Genomic DNA, 17,656 nt, shown 5'->3' on the forward strand with positions numbered 1-17,656 from the left:
TGTACTCGGACCGTATAGCATGCCATCAAAACCCTCATGCCACTACACTCATTACAAAGGGTTTAAAAAGCCTCTGTAATTTCCATAATGAATAAATTGCAATAACCACAGCTGCAGGCATTAATACTTCACAAATCCTCTATGGCTAACCCACTGCATGACCCACTTAATGCCAAAGGGGCTTTATACAGGAAATCCTACTAATAAGAAGTATTGTGGTCAGTTCTCACTTTCTGGCACACATCACCATTCCCAACTAAACTTATTCCTACTTAGCTGATCTGGTCTAAATGCACACCCTGAACATTTTTATTTCAGGAAAATGCATTAACTTTCTATTGACTGACAAGGCAAGCATTTCCTATTAAATGAGGAGTGATCATTTATACATCGGCAACAACAGAGAATCCATTGTAAATATGCCAAAACACACAAACTTCCTAAACAACAGGGCTCAATAATAATAAGGATGACCTGATAGCCTTGGGTAATTGTGAAAAGAGTTTGGGACAGCGGGATGGACATATTATGCACAATGATCATGGGCATGCGTTTTTATGACTCGAGAGCTTAAACATCTGGATTTTTATGATGTACTGAATGTGTCGTCGGGAATTATGCCGATTTAAATGTCAACAATTTAATGTATGTAGCTAGCTATTATAAATGAGAAGTTGTTGAAATTGCAAGAATGACATGTGATGGTCTAGGGAACATCAGTTAGAAAGGGTTGAAAAATTATAAACAAACCAGTAATGACCTGCAGCATATGCTATCGTTTTTATTACAGAGTAAGAAAAATATAATACATTTATACACAATTTATATATGCATATTATACCAGTTTTAATTGTATATAAACATTTAATTGTCATATATATATATATATATATATATATATATATATATATATAAAGCCGTTTTCCTCACCGTAAGCACACAATGTAGGTGATTTCAGGTTTACTGAAGGCAAGGCAAAGGCTGACCCTCAAACACCTTAATCAGTCAGCTCTACATACTCAGAGCGCCGATTCTGATTTTGAAGTGGTTCATAATTGGACCAGCAAAAACCACCCACGAGCACATCCACAAAAGCATTATGGAAGAGCCTTTCCAAAGCCCTTTAAAAACAAGCGATGAGCATTCACTGAGAGTGTGTTTGTGCCGATGTATAAAACAAACAGTGGATGATTGATGCCGCACTGTATTAGGAAGATGTTTGCTGATTTACGCTCCTCTAAAAGGTGAACATGCTACATTACGAATGCGATCCCAATTACATCAGTTACGGCATCTGTGTTTTGAGAGATAGAATTTGTGTGTGTGCTGCAATGAAGGCAATATTTTATCTAACACTAGACAGACCAGAACTTTTGTGTCTTACGCAATCCACACATTTACTGCAGAAACATTTTGCTTTTATACTGACCTATTTTCTGCACCCTAAACCTAAACTTCAAGCACTTTTCAGCTTTGTAACATTTTCATTAAGACTTTAAGGACATTTTCACACCTGTACTGTAAATCACATCTGTGATTGTTCAGAAACAGTTATTAGAAATGTTAAAATTTTGCCATTTCTTTTTGGATTGGTTCGCTTTCACAAAGCAACATTTCTAAAAGGACCAAAATGTTTTAATACACGTCAAGTGTGCGTAAGGGCCCGGCACCTGTTTATGTTATAGAATTCCGCTCATATAAAGCTCTGCAGGCTTATTGTGGCTTTCTTTCTAGCTGTCATTATATTACTTTACAAGAAACAAGGATTCATTTGTATTTTTTACGTGTTGTTCTGAAATGTGTTAGCTGAACCAAATTTTAATTAGGCATTTCACTTCATTTTTGCTGAAGGTTAATCCATGATTCATTCGAAGAAGCATGAGAAAAATAAAGTCTGCAGCTTTTCATGCAATGTATGTAATTACCCATCATACAATGTGATACATTCCAACGCATTCTCATCCTAGGGCGTCATATAGTGACACTTTTGAAATTTAATCTAAATCCAATGCACATGGCACCCTTTAGCATCAATATAACATGCACAGAGCTTTGTTCGGTTATGGGCTGTACATTCTGGTTCGTTGGTCCGGATATTTTTTTTCACCACAATGCTGTGAGCCGAGATTTCCACGTTCAGGCGATCTTGGGCCGATCCGAACATTAATTTTAAAAGAAAATGTCAGGTCCTGGTGGGGATATTTGGTGAAGACAAAGGAAGACGCGCAGGATTCATTCTCCTGACTCCCAAAGACACATGCCACTGTTTCAAGACACACACACTCTTTCAGGATGACACACAAGTTTCATCATCTAGAGAGCACATTGCTCTTTTTCAATCTTCCAATGTGTCCTTGTTCTCGGTCTATCTGTCTATCTTGCATTAACTCTTCCAGGCTATTTGCCTGTATCTTTTCTGTTCTGTGTGTCTCGGTTTTATGCCTTCCAATGTGCCTCTGGAGTGTAAGACCAAAAAAACTGAAATTAAAACTACTGTAATAAAGGGCATTTCATTCAATCATACTCATAAAATCACAAGCAGAAGATTGTTTTTTTGTGGTAACAGGAGTCACAAAATCACAAGCAGGAGTCAATGCATGTGGCTTTTAAAGGCTTTTAAAGGCTTTTTTGAGATTACTCAAGAGAAAGTGATTTTTGGAAAAACGGTTCTGTGCACAGTGTCGGTTATGTGGCTGTTTTTTATTTATATATTTGAAATAGCATGGCTGATTTAGATGGAGAGTTATTGAAGTTATCAGCTGGAAAAAAAATGATTGAGTGCTGCTTAGAAGTGGCAGAACTTTTTTTCTTTTCTTTTTTTAATAACGTTGTGGGGTTCAGTGGCCAAGGAGTTTAGGAATTAAAAAATACGCTCCTAAAGCGGTTTCATTTTATACTCGAGCAAGATGAGCAAGCAAACAGTTGTATGAAATGCAATTTCTTAATTTATGGAGCATGAATGCTTTATGGTTTATGGAAGAATCAGTACAGCCAGCAGGATGGATTACACAATCAGAAAAACTGACATGTTTGGTACAGGAATGCAGAGATACAGTTTGTTTCGTAGGTATTTGTATGCGTGTGTGTGTTAGTTCATAAGGAAACACATTAACTACCAGCTCATGGGCAGTATTTGTCCCGGTAAAGATGGTTAACAACAGTGGGTTAATTACTAACCTGTTTTGTGTTTATTTACATTTATGGTGTATTTTTGATTAAACATTTATTGAAATTCACAGCTGCTACATTATGTATGATCAAAATATCTAATCTCAAAATAGCTCTTATTTGCACAAAAACATGTTGTTTTTTTATGTATATAACCTTTAATTATAATATGAAAAATCTAAATCACCTATCTAATCTAAAAAGAAACCAAGATTATGCCTGTAGTACAAAGGTTTCATGAAACGCAACCCAAATGTAACCATACCCCAAAACACATATTTCACTGTTTGACTAGCTTGACCACCATAGGCTGGTGTGACCTGTTTTTTCCACCAATTCCCTTACACACACTTTTCTATGCAGAAAGGAAGAAAATTGCTTTGGCTTCTCTATGTTTATGAGTCAACATGATTTAGCCAGCAAAACCAAGTAAAATTCCCCATGCTACTCTTTCTCTTCAATAGTATAACCACATACTGTACTGTATATATCCAAAGAACTGTCCAGAACCCACACGCCATATGAAATCAGGAATAATAACTGCTATAACTGTAAATAGAAGAGGCAAGTGGTTATTTTAGTTTTCCATTGTGTTGCTTAAGCTGGTGTGAGTAGGCTAATCGCTAATGCTAGCTCATGTGATGAGGCAAGAGGAAAATCTCTAATCTGTATTACAATACGTATTCTATTCAAATTCCCCAAACGAATGGGAGGAATAATGCTGAATTCCATTTAAAGTCGGACATGCAATATTTCTATTTGATATCTCTGGCTTCCTATAACATTCTTTAATATAAGGCATGACAGATGTGTAAAGAAACAAAATGGCAATGTTCTGCGGGTGTACAATTATGAAAAAGAGAAGATTCATTTAAAAGTCTTTTGACACAATGGTCTTGAAAACATTTACTAAACAGAATATACAGTAAATGTATTAATTTTTTATAAAGTTTTTTCCTTTCTTAATATAGCTCTCTGAATGCTGTTACATTCATTTGATGGCATATACAGTATCCACATCTAAATCAAGTTTGAATATTCCAACCAAGTTTCCATAATGATTTTTTTTTTTTCATTTATCACAGATTTTCAATTTGTAAGCTGGAAATTGTGATTTGCTGATAGTGATATTAATAGAACCCAGTACGAACAACTACTGTGTAAAAAAAAAAAAGAAAAATAGAGAAGAAACTGAAGGTTCAAATTTCAAATATTTGAGCAATTTTGACCCAGATAACCTAGAGATAACGAGAAAGGGCTAGTTTGAGAGTCACAATTGCGTACTTTACATCCGACGCAGTCCAAAGCCCCTGCTGCTGATCCATACAGCAGATATACAGTAAGAAAGCAGGGCATTTTCAAGCTGCCTGGAGCTCTGTACCCGCTGTGTGGGATTCTGTTCTGGCTGCAATGCTCTGATAATTTCTTAATAGGCTGTTGAGAAACCAATTCAGCTTATAGGGAATAATGCAGAAACAACATAGCAGAAATAGAGGGAAAAGCAAGAGAAACATTTCAGAGACAGGTACAGAGAGACCCGTGACTCATTACACCAGAGATTAAAGGGTGATGACTCCAGTCAAGTTCAGACTGGTGGTGGCAACGATATCCATTAGAGCACAATTACTATAATCAGCATGTGTGCAGATTGGTCCGACTCCAAAACACACACTCGCACACACACACACACCCGCCACAGGTCCACAAGTCCACAGGTTTCGAGTGTGGAGAAATCTGAATTGTGAACTCATCAGCAATGAGTCTCCATCTGGCTTTGACCTGTGGGCTAACGGTATGATCCATTCTCCATATATTGAGTATTATAGAAATGAAAACTGAGTATGGATTCAATTTAATAAAAAGCATAACACGAACACACTAGACCTTTTAAGTGAACCTTGGGAAGTAGGTGGACGGTTTAACACATACAGGCTGCAGCGCTCAGACAGCGGCATAATTTTTTAATAAGCAGTAAGAGGAAGTGAGAGTTTATATTGGCTTACTCTTTCTCTTTCTCCTGCCATTTCTGAGAAATCTTTTTTTTTTTTATACTACTGTGCGAGTCTGATAAGGGCAAAACAGAGAGGAAAGAATGAGTAATAAACCACACAAAAAGGATAAAGCTATTTTGATGCACTGGTACTCAATATTTCTTTGCTATGAGCAGATATATTTATATTATTTTATAATGTTAATATTATATAGTATTATGGTTGCACGATTATGACAAAATCATAATTTTAAGGTCGATCATTACCTTGAAATAGTAATTACGATTATTAATTACTAATATCACAATTTACATTGAATGATGTTTTGTATAGCTTGAATACTAGTGGTTCTCAACTTTTTGGGCTATAGGATCCATATTTAGCAAATATTTAGGCCTATTATTATACATTTTTTACACAAACTGTTGGCACACACAGTGTACAGTCCTTTACATGCACAAAAATTGTAAGAATATGACACATACTGATAAATAAACAGCTACTAAAAAGCAGTTTCAAACTAGTTTTTGTTACTGCAATGTTGGTATGAGCCACCAGTCATTTAAAAACATACAAAATAACCCAAAGTGAAAATAAAGTGGCATTTTGGGGTTATGGAAACAACAGTGAATGATGAATACACAATACTAACAAGAACTGTTAATGAAACACGCTAACTGCTCCTGATTAATAGAATGAACATCATAGATGCATGCAAATCCTTATACATGACGTACCAGTAACATGATTTATAGGTATTTTACTTTTATTTCATGACTTGCTAATTTACAACGTGATGTAGACCTTAACAACTTTATTTTGCACTATATTATATTATATAACCACCTAAGTGAAAAGTTGAACTGAAAAAAATATGAATTCCAGAATTCCTTTGTACATTATTTGCAGTTTCCCCTTTAATGACAGCTTCTGCTTTAATGACAGCTTGGAGTCGAGCACTAGACATCTCTCAAAGCCCCGGAAATGATGACTAGCGGAATAACTGTACTTCTGTCGAGTAAGCGAAAGGATCCGTCTTCCTCTGGTTCAGCTCTCATAACTTTTTCTTTTAATATATCTGACAAAGTGCCTGAATCGCACTCTCTTTCCCAGGCTAAGAAAATCATTTCTAAAGAAACAATATATCACTTCAGAGAAAGTGAGGCACAAGAAGAGTGTACCAGAGAGATTTGTCCTCCCTTCTGCGGTTTTAATTTCGCACCCAGAGCAAAGAACTGAAGAGGGAAGATGCACGTCTGAGATAGCAGGAGGAAGAGGATGGGAGAGGAAGGACAATCGATACTCTGTCAGAGCTGAAGCTCCTCAACGGGCGGCTTGGGACAGGGCCAGTCTCAACGCATCTGACAGCTAATTGTTTCTCGGGAGCAGAAATACATGGTCAGAGAACAACACGACACAATCAAAATACCAAGTGACACAGTGAAAGGTCAACAGAATCATTTCATGTCATACCATGTCATATCAAACAGAAAAAGAGGAGATGTGAAGAGGCTTGTCATAACGCCAACCCCTGATGTGACCTCAAGTCAGAAGAAATAAAAACCCTCAACTAACACAGAAGATTTTTAAAGTCAATTAAAACCTCATTTGGAGACCAAAGTCTGTGTCGAGACAGCCAACAAGAGACTGCCGAGTTCCTTTCAGAAGCTCGCTCTCACGACTTCTGACCTCAGTGCTCTCATTTATTGACCAAGTTATGGACGGACATGAGGCTGTTTACTTAGAGAAGGGATATGGCCTGTCAGAACATCGTACATGAGCTAAAACAGCAAAATAAGAAATTTTGGGAGGAAAACAAATGGTGCTCACTGGTGCAAAACTCACTATCATTACGTTAGGGTGTTCAGCCATAAATTAAACATATTTTTTTTTTGCACATTGTTATGCAATTGATAGTATGTTCTGGCTGGTTCTCGTCGGCCTAAAGGCTCACACTTTGTTCACACAAAGAACGATAATTCGCATTGACAAACACAATAACATTTTATTTATAAGAAGTTGCCACTGCAGTTCTACCATTTGCCGCTTTGTATTATTGAGCTCTTTAAAGTCGAATGGATTCTGATTGGCTGTTATTTGTTCATCAGCTGAAAAAAATTCTTCTTAAAGTGATTCAAACCATATAATTTATCTGTCATTAATGTTATAGTTGTGGAGTGTACTTCCCTATTCTCACAGAATTCGTATTGATTTAAAACAGCTGATGGAAAACACGACATGAATGCTTAAATATTATCAGGGACAATGATTCTCGCATCCGTATATGGTAATCTCCATTTACAGACAATGATTTATCAGTAATGCTTTACAGAGGCAAAGAAGTGTTTCACAAGGGCTGTTGTCCTTGGTGTGAATGTGAAACTTCTTGTGCCCTCTAGTCAAAAGTAGCTTTGATATTCCTTTCCCTAAATATGGCCAACAACCCATATTTTTGGAGCATAACATATATCTGTAGCACAAAATGTGCAGTGATATTCCTTTCCCTAAATATGGCCAACAACACATATTTTGGAGTATAAATTATATCTTTAGCACAAAAAGTGCAGGATAAATTCAGAAGTTTGATTTTGGGTGTGTTGAAGTCCACTACCCTAAGCTATAACAATAACAATGGAGATGCTTGCTAAATACAAGCCTATGTGTAAATGGTTTTAAATAAGAGGATACAAACGCGTGTTGATAAATTTACTAGGATTAAAGTTGACTGAGGCAGATGGTCTGTCTTTGGTTAGCCACGGTGAGTGTTTTACAGAGAAAATGCTCAGACGGAAACCAGCTCTAATTCATTTACCCATTCATCCCCCTTCACATATTCACCTCACTCTCACTCGCTCTCCTTCCAATCTTTCTGTCAGCTCCTCTGGGTCAAATTACCCCTGCCAGGCATGACGAGATTTTGATGCTTTCCCTCTGTTGGGTGCCCTGAAAGCTTTAAATCGAACTATGATGCAGGATCAACTCAAGAGCCAAATACAAGTCTAAGAATCGTCATGGAGGGTGAACGAAGATCAAAAACTAAGGAGTATTACTGTCTGTCAGGGTCTCAAGAAAAACAAGTTCCCCTCCTCCTCGCGCACCATCTAGCAGTCTCCGAACCGATAAAGCGCTCCATCTACTCCGCTGCCATGCTGTGTCATGGCCTCTCTGCTAGATCATGGATCGTGGAATAGATTACAGCAGTGCAGACTTCTGGGATATATCACAACTATGCTGAGAGAGCATATATATCCATCAAACTAAATCTTGAGAGTGAAACTCTTGCTCAGTTCCAAAGACTAAAGAGCTGCCTACCAAAGCACCATTTTAAGGGTATTTAAAAACATAGAAATGTTCATTAAGATGCCTCCTAAGATACCTTGTTTAAAGCTACACTGTGTAACTCTTTTAGTTTATTCTTAGCTAAAAACACTTAGTTCTTTCAAACATATATGTGCTCATTAATGTATATTTACTTCGTTCAAGTAATAAAGTATTCTCGTAAGTGTATAATATGCCATTGAAAATACATACAGGTAAGGGGTTCTAATGTCGGTCGCCATGTTGCCCCTCCATCTTGAAAGTACATTAGCCAAAGAGGGACATACCCGTTAATTCAAGCTTCGCATTTCGCGTTTACATTTGAGTTAACACTCATGGACGAGGTCGAACCGGAAGCCATGTTAATCTTGGACTACATTGGCCACCATAGGAGTTAAAACGAAATCGGAATTGACAGGAACAGAAACTAATTCACTGGATGCCATATAACTTTTCCCCGCTAGATGGGGTAAAAATCACACAGTGTAGCTTTAAGCCAAATTCCAAAGTAACATCGTAAGCATCCTTTGCGGAAAAGGCAATACCAAAATTCACTATGAAAATTAGGGTGGCCAAACGTCCGGATTTTTGCCCCCATCCTCTTTTGTCCTCCTTTTTGGAGTTGCCTAAAAAAAAAAAAACACTCAAGAATCTTTATTGGGACGCAGCAGCATAGCGTCTCTGGTCAAACAAATGATTGGCAGAAAGTGGTGTCAAATAAATTTCATATATATAATTGCTTAAAAACGTAAACAAGCCTCCACGTGCTGGCTACTTCATATCATAACGTTACATGCCGATATGTCAGACCTCAGTGAATCCGGAATGGACCAAAGAGCACAAATTTATATCTTATAATTTATATATAAGTGCTGTTTTCGCCTGAGCGGCTGCAGAGGGTGAACTACTTTGTTCAAAACCCTTTAAATGTCAAACACTTTTTTCTATAACACATATAGGTCTACATCAAGATATATCGTATATCAAATTGTCTGGCAATGAATATAAAGTAGGCCTAAGCAATTTCAGAATCACTGCATCATGACACCACAGATATGATGGACAAAATTGTAATGAAGTTGCGAGTACACCAGAGTCATATGCAATTATTCTTGCCTCACTAAATGCCACAAAGAGTCCTCCTTTTTGGTGTTATGGAAAAGGCCACCTTAGTGAAAATGTCAGAGAAAACTAATGTAAGATGTTGGATGAGGCAAGAGAAATATTGATTATAATCTTGTACTTCCTTAACACTGACTCACTAAATACTGTTTAAAGTCAAAATAGAATTTAGAAGTGTAATATTGTTCCTAATATTTGTATGCAATGAGCATTTTTATGTTTCAAATTTCTTGTTGTTAGCCTAGCGACATGCTAACCACAAACTCAAGCAAGACATGTTGCTGCCTATGTCAAGTGTTACTAATCAGTCACGTATAAGGTTCTATTTGAGTTAGAAAGCTGTTTTGGAAGGTAATAACTCCGCTGACTAAGTTTTGTGACAGAGCGCAAGAAAGGAACATGCGTCTTTCCTAGAGTTGCCCCGGGATTGTTCTCTTTTTTGAGCAACAGTGCCAGAAAATGTATATTCTTTCGACAATCCCGGAAAATTTGTATATTCTTTACCAGGACATGAATTGTCCAGTTTTTTTTGTTTTTTTTTTTGTGTGTGAAAAATGTTCTTCTAAAGTAGAATTTCCTGGTTTCAAATTAAATAATTTCCTTCTACTGTTACTGTGTTTTCTTCATGGTTGTGTACATCCAATGATGTCCGTAAAACGGTAAAAACTGTTTAAAAAACAGTGGATTTTGATTGGAAGCCATACTTTTATTTGATTGGAAGCAGAAATACAAAGCGCCTATGTCGCCTAGCAACTGCTTCTGTCGATCGAGAAAAGAGAAAAGTAACTAACGAAGTGAAAAGTTTGATTAAATTTTCAATTATAATGCTTGGAGTTTAAAGCATTCATTCAGGCAGCAAAAAGTGATGAGAAATACACAAGAGTTGAAAATGGTTTTTCACAAATTAAATGAGGCAACCCCAAGTCTTTCCTGATACGATCTTACTTTGGATCTATGACCAGGCTTTGGATCTATTTCCTGAAAACTGCTCATTTTCTCTCCGTCCCCCTCTGATCTGGCTTTACTCCCTCACAGATTATGAACTAGGAAGGAGGACAGGTGAGACCGCCTATAATTCTTCCACAGCAGAGGGTCGATAATTTCAGGAAGGAGCTATATATCTGACTCCACTGCTTATTATTACACAAGGGCCATAATTCCCCAGCTCTTGATGTATACGACTGCAGAGATCACATCAGAGTCACCTGGCTAAACTACGGCTTCCAACAATGCAACAGAGCATCTAACAAATAGAGCACACTGGCAGAAATGCACCCTTGCACATACTGTAAGGTTCAAAATGAACCTTCTGCCACATCTACCAATGGAAAATGAGAAAATATGCAAAATATTTACATATAAATTAATATAAATGATTATAAGATGTATTATTATTGATATAATTTACTACATAAATGAATATATATAAGTACAAAGTGAATAAATATGTAATTAAACAAGCATAAATATACAATTAAACACATGCCAACAAGTTGTATTTACCCCCCAGAAAGCAATCTTGACTCGCATCTTGAGTGTTAATTTGAATCCTGCTCACACACAAGCAAAAGCACAGGAGTGTATGGCACCGCTCCAAGCACAACACATCAGTCACAGTTTCATCACAGTGTGCCAAGCCACTTAAGTTAACTTCATGCAAATGTGTTATTACTTGCCCCCAAATTCTGCTCAAACAGGGTTCCCTGACATTTAAACTCCAAAAGGGACGCTAAAGGACGCTTGAATAAACCATTAAAACTAATAACTACAAGACCTACAGCAAATAAGCATGTTCGACAAGAGGTGACAGTGGTTTGACCTCTCAGTAAAATGTTGTGAGGCCCGGTGGGTGACAAGTAGCAATCACGAGAAGACTAAAATTTTCTCTGTGCTTACACACGCACACGAACATGAGTGCAAACTAAAATCCACACAAACCTTTGAAACTCAAGAGGCACTTCACAAATAGGCCCTGCCCAAATCTTGAGACATGTTAGAAAAAAATAACTTGTTCTCTCTCATATATCAGTGTGTGTATTGATATTCGAACATTGCTGTTAATCATTTATCAAGCGGGGCAGATTGTAGCTCCTTAGCCTCCAGTATTGCAGTATGGGCTCCATGGGTCATGTGATCTGGCTCATTAAAACAAAGTGTGTGTGTGTGTGTGTGTGTGTGTGTGGGCACAAATAATTTCCATTTACATAAATATCCTAATAAGGTTTCCAGAGCACTCCTCCTGTCTACCATTGACAAAATAATAATAATAACAATAAATCCCACCACATTAACGCAACATGATGCTGAAATCTCAGATTTGAGATCACAGGAATACGTTACATTTGAAACAAAAATTTAAAATAGAAAATAGCTATTTTAAATTGTAATACAATTTTACAATTGTACTGCTTTTACTGTACTGTATTTTGGGTCAAATAACTGCAGCTTTCGTGCACATAAGCAACTTCTTTCAAAAAACATAAAAAAATCTTATCAACCTCAACCTTTCTAATGATAGTGCACTTCTGATTTAGATACTTCTGATTTGTTTCCCGTCACATCAATTACCACTGCCGTTAACGATTTTATGCCTCTGGAAATAGCCTGAAGCAATGAGTTTGTCTGTCGGCAATAGTAAAAGTCTCGCTGGTGAACAAGTTTTACTATAACGATCCAATGGCACAATATCAGACACTTCCAGCCCAGGGTATAATCATCACCTAGAGAGAAAGAAATGCTTATAACGCTTATTAACATAGTGAAGTGACTGATTAGAGCTATTAATCATTGTCAGTGACTGAAGCAAAATCCGCATTGAGGTTTTATGAAAAATGGTTTATGATACCAGAACAACATTTACCAGGTTCTCATGCCCTCTTTATGTATGTAAAGCTATAATGTTATCTTTCTGTAATAGGAGCTCAGTGTCCACCGTTGCTGCTCAAGAAAAACTAGGTAGGGATCTCAAAGCAAAATCAAGAGCTAGTAATCTGCCTCGCAATCAGAATTTCCTCGCAGTCTCATGAAAAAGAGCAGACTGCCTCAGGCTCCAATATAAATGCAATAAGGTAAGGGTGGAAAGACAGAGTGTGTTTAGAGTACTGAAAGCGCCAGCATTTTTTGTTTTTCTTATGGTTTGAGGATCTGGTTTCATGTTTCATTGACCTTTTTTTGTATAAAAAGCATGGACCGAATTCTTTATTGAAGAACAATAGGTGGAGGCTGCCAATAGCAGACGTGAGTCAACAGTAGGAGATCAGGGAGTGGCCAGAGAACGTTCCCGTGAGTAATTTACGATCTCAGGCACCTTCTCTACTTCTCCTTTCTCTCCCTAACAACCTGAAAAACTATTAACCTATTAAACTACTTCCACCACACCTTGAGAGAATTCTTGAAATCTATATTTTCGGTTTTTGCAACAATGAAACTAAAAGCAAGTCTTAAGGAAGCGATTTTTTTTTTGGATGTTCGCATAGTATGCATTATGTTCAAAAACAAAGCACATATTTATCTAGTTACATTACTGTTTAAAAGTTTGTACGATTTGTTTGATAATTTTGAACAATTTATTTGATTAAAAATACATTAAAAAACAGTAATATTGCAATCATTACTCATCATTATATCATTATCCTTCATTGTCACATGATCCTTTAGAAATCATTCTAATATGCTGATTTGGTGCTCAAACTATTCAATGACTTATTACTATTATTAAAGCTGAATTTTTTTTTTTGGAACTGTTATACATAGTTGTCAGTATTATTTGATGGGTATAAAGCCTTTATTTGTAATATTTATTTGTAACATTATAACATTACATGTCTTTACTGTCACGTTTAAGCATTTAATGCTGAATAAAGTGTTATTTTACTTTTTTTAATCTTACAAAGCCCAAACATTTAAACAGTTGTCTAAAATAAAAATGATACGTACAAACTTATGTAAGCATAAGCAACATTATAATGCCCATCATGAAAAAAGTGATGTTCATTTTGAGATTTGATACAGATATAAAATGATTAGTTAAGCTAATCATTAGATAATTAAATACCCAAAATATTACATGACAATCCAATATCACAATTCTAAAGGCACGAGATGAGATGCAACAGCCAAATATTTCCATCTGGATGTGTAAGCAAACCAACTTTTTATTTGTTTAACCAACTCGTTTCAGCTCTTACATCTATCATGAAATCATACAAAACAGAAATTAGAAACAAAATGTAGATAATCTATACCATCCCTACTCGTCACTGCCAAACACAGCCCTACTATCTACTTATTCGCCACTTACTTTTTGACTTTCCCCCTCTGTCTGCCCTCCTCCTCCTCTTTTGTTTCCTCTGATCCTCTTGAGTGCTGCTGCAGAGACACTATAAGGAAGGGAGAGAAAGAAAGAATGAACAAAGAGCATTACTACAATGAAATGGATGGATAAGCGTGCACAAAAAAAAAAAAAACGCCAATGAGCATATTCCCAATTCTGTGCCAGGCGCTCAGACGAGGCTAAAGTCAATTATGCCCCGGCTTAGCCCATTCTGCAACCCGATTCAATTATTTAAATGAAAGATTTGCAATGAAACCTATGAGAGAATTAAAAAAGCATAATTTGGACCGCAATTGACTGCTTTATTGTTTTAAACCGCTGAATATTGACAATGAACCAAACGTAGACAAGTGCTGGGTGTTTTTTTTTTCAATGAGTGAGCAATGCTGAAGGAATGATGACGGCTTATCGATGTTACTTTCGAAATCTGTGAGTGTGAATGCGTGTATATGTGGGTTGAATCACATGCACAAGGAACTTTGATTGGACATGGCCTATTTTTTTTTCTAACACTGGGTGTTGTAAACAGCAAAGAACAGAGAAGCCTAACCCTAACCCACAGGCTGGATCTAGGCAACACCAAAGAGAGCCTAATAAAGTGTAGAGTAACTGATACGAGGTAGAATTAGAGATGTCAAAAGTGCAAAAACTCAACAAAAACAAAAAAAAAAAAGGATCAGACTCAATTTGGTACCAGACTCTTTTGGGGTCAAGCCATCTGGGAGAAAAAATTGGTGTGCTGCTGCTACGAAAATTACAGTAATCTCCAGCAAGAACAAAATGGCCTGATTTAACCTAGAAAGACAGTGGTTTATTACAGAAGAACAACATGATGAGGGTAAACGTCGGACATGTTTCATTAGTGCTAACGTCACAGACGAAGAGTCCCTGAAGTGCCTTAAACACACTTAAACCCTCATGCTCACTCACGCCATGCATCACTGAAAGAGCATTTATCCGTATCAGCGGACTTGCACACCTGTCTCTCTTCTCTCAGAGCGATCATCATTGTGTTAATAAGATGAGCTCACATACCGCAGTTCCCCTAAATCTGTGACAGCGATCTCAATAATATGCGTACACGGTACACTGTATGTTGCCTAATAAGCAAATGAAACAGATAAATGTTCTAAATTATATATGTAGGCTACAATGTAATCATGTGACCACCGTGATGCATGTGAATCCCATCCAGTACCCATATTTGCTCGTCAAAAATGACTTTTTTTTTCCAAACTTCACAATTTAAAATGCATTTCCACAATGGCAAACAACAATTCTTGCATGCATGCATGCATTCATCCATTCATTACATTAATACACTACATTATTTAATTAATAAAAATAATTGTACTACTACATCCACTTATTATTTATCTGTATAGTAATAGTATGGTATTCAGAATAAAATCTGTGTTTTCCACCATCATCCCATCAGAATGGGATGCCTTATGTTTTTTCTGATGTCTTTCACTTATGGTTGGATTATTTTGTAGGCTCAGTGTCAAAAGGGATTTGGGTGTGGGTATTTAAGGGGTGGGCTTTCACTGCCGTTCCAATGTATGTTCTCATTCAGTACTTTAATGATTGTATGTTGCCAGCCTTTTGTAGACTCACCAATGAGAAGCAGATGTCTGTTGTATTTCTGAATTCTGATCTCTCTCTTTCCCTTTCCTTCTCAATCACATCCGACATGCACTTACAGGTTCATGGCCAAAAGGCAAGTCATACTTTTTTTTTTTTTCTCCAGTCAATCTGCATGATCTGATCCATGCATGCAGACTAAAATACACACAAAAACTCATGCTTTTATAAATAAACACCACAAAGTCTAAATGGGGTTTTCCATAAACTCAGCGTTGAGGTATTTAGGAGCAAGCGATCCAGAAAAAAGCCTCTGTGAACAACAAAGGCCGTCCGTAATCAGAGCTTTGAGGTGTAAGTTGTCCGAAACATTCAGAATTTTGTCCAAAACTTGGGAAGCGTGACGTGCCAGAACCCAAATGTTCCTAAAAATATTTTCCAAAAGAAAGCAGTGGGCTGATTCAGTAATCTGTCCCGCAGCTAGAGTCGGCCCGCTCCTGGCGCACAATGCTGTTCCAACACAGTGAAAAACCCACCGAAAGAACTGCCAAAAACTTCAAAAACTGCAGTTACCACTCATTAAACACACAAACCACAACCACACAGAACTGATCGACGGATGAAAGAAACGTCAAGGTCGGAAGTTAAAAATGCAGATCCTTTGCTGGCGTTAACTCATCCGAGCATCAATCCATCCAAAACCAGAGAGGGGAGGAGGATGAATTGTGCTGTATGCGGGTGAGTATGATGTGATGTTGGGAAAGATCTTCAGGGCTATGAGATTTGGCTGGGAAAGTTTACGGCTGGAAGAAATGAAGAACCCATACACACGCACACAAACACACACAAAGAGGGAAAATGCACTCAAACACTGTCTGGAAACAACCTCCGAACCACAATCAGACCTTTATGATCAAGAACACACACAGACTTGGACTGCAAACATTTGTTGCCCACCAAACGCTCCTTAAACACACAACACAGCTTAGGTTTACTCTGGAAGCACTAATGGAGCCACCACCATCTGTGATCTGAACGCTTTGACAGAGCAGTGTGAGGACAAAACAGGCAGGACAGCAGAAGGTAATGTTACAACTGACACTAACACAATTGGCACCACATAAATACCACCAAAGCCGAAACTATCGGTGCTTGAGCTTCAGACTCTCACATTCTGGCCATTCCAGAGATTCTTCCAAACGGGACTTTGACCTCTACTGAGTGAACTCTGACCTTTTTTTAGAGTATACCGTTTCCACATTTCCATGTTTGTTTTTTTTACACACAAAGTGATTTCATTTTGTATCTTTCAGAGATGGCTTTCATTTAATTTTTAAATTGCATTGAGCTATTCTAGTACCACATGGTTATAATAAAATAATAATGTAGTTTGGTTTCCCATTTGCATTTGCAAGTCGCTGTTTTGAAAACTACATTTTCAATAGTAGTTCCAGGGTCAAGATCAGCTGGTCTACCATTTTTCCAGCTTAAAAACACATTTTCTTCAGTGGAAATTCACAGAATTGGATTGGGCATTGGCTCTGGCATCAGCACCTGCACTGTCCGTGAAAATGTAAGATCCGATTAACACCAATTCCTTCTTCAGGATGCAACCTCTGTCTTTCTCACAACAGTACATCTGACTGAAGAGACCATGAAGAGGTCCATGAGCCAAAAAAACCCTCATATACCATCATGTTTTCTGCCTCGATTCTCCATCTATGGGGCTTATGGCTCCCAGGCATTGAAACTCTCAGTCAACTTGCGCACACACACACACACAAGTGACGAATGATATCTTAAATGCAGCAAGACTTCATGAAGCTACCGCATGGTTCCGAGACTGTTTTTACAGGTGGGTGTGAGTGAGAATGTGATAACAGTGAGCATACACACATACAAAATCAGTCACACACACATTCACAGACCCTGCTGACCTGTGAGGACACAACTGAGCATCTAACAGATGACGGCTAGCAATGTAGCATTTTACACTAAACTTTCTCTGTTATTTTTTTTTTTTTTTTGTTCCAGTATTCCAAACACCAGTAAAACGAGATAGGGGTATTAAAGATATTACTTATTTATTCAGGAAGGACACGTTAAGTTGATCAAAAGTGACAGTAAGCACTAATAAATA

General features: G+C 37.4%; 1 protein-coding gene across 1 annotated transcript in view; it reads right to left on the bottom strand.

The window, feature by feature from the left end:
- Nucleotides 1–17,656, bottom strand: part of plxnb2a.1 (plexin b2a, tandem duplicate 1) — a 94,883-nt gene that overhangs the window by 30,179 nt on the left and 47,048 nt on the right. The window contains exon 2 of the mRNA XM_039668105.2: nt 13,900–13,978. The gene's annotated coding sequence lies outside the window, so the exon portion shown is untranslated. The remainder of the gene's footprint in view (nt 1–13,899; nt 13,979–17,656) is intronic.

This window comes from Pimephales promelas, chromosome 24, assembly GCF_988280905.1.
Source record: "Pimephales promelas chromosome 24, fPimPro1.hap1.1, whole genome shotgun sequence".
Taxonomy (NCBI): domain Eukaryota; kingdom Metazoa; phylum Chordata; class Actinopteri; order Cypriniformes; family Leuciscidae; genus Pimephales; species Pimephales promelas.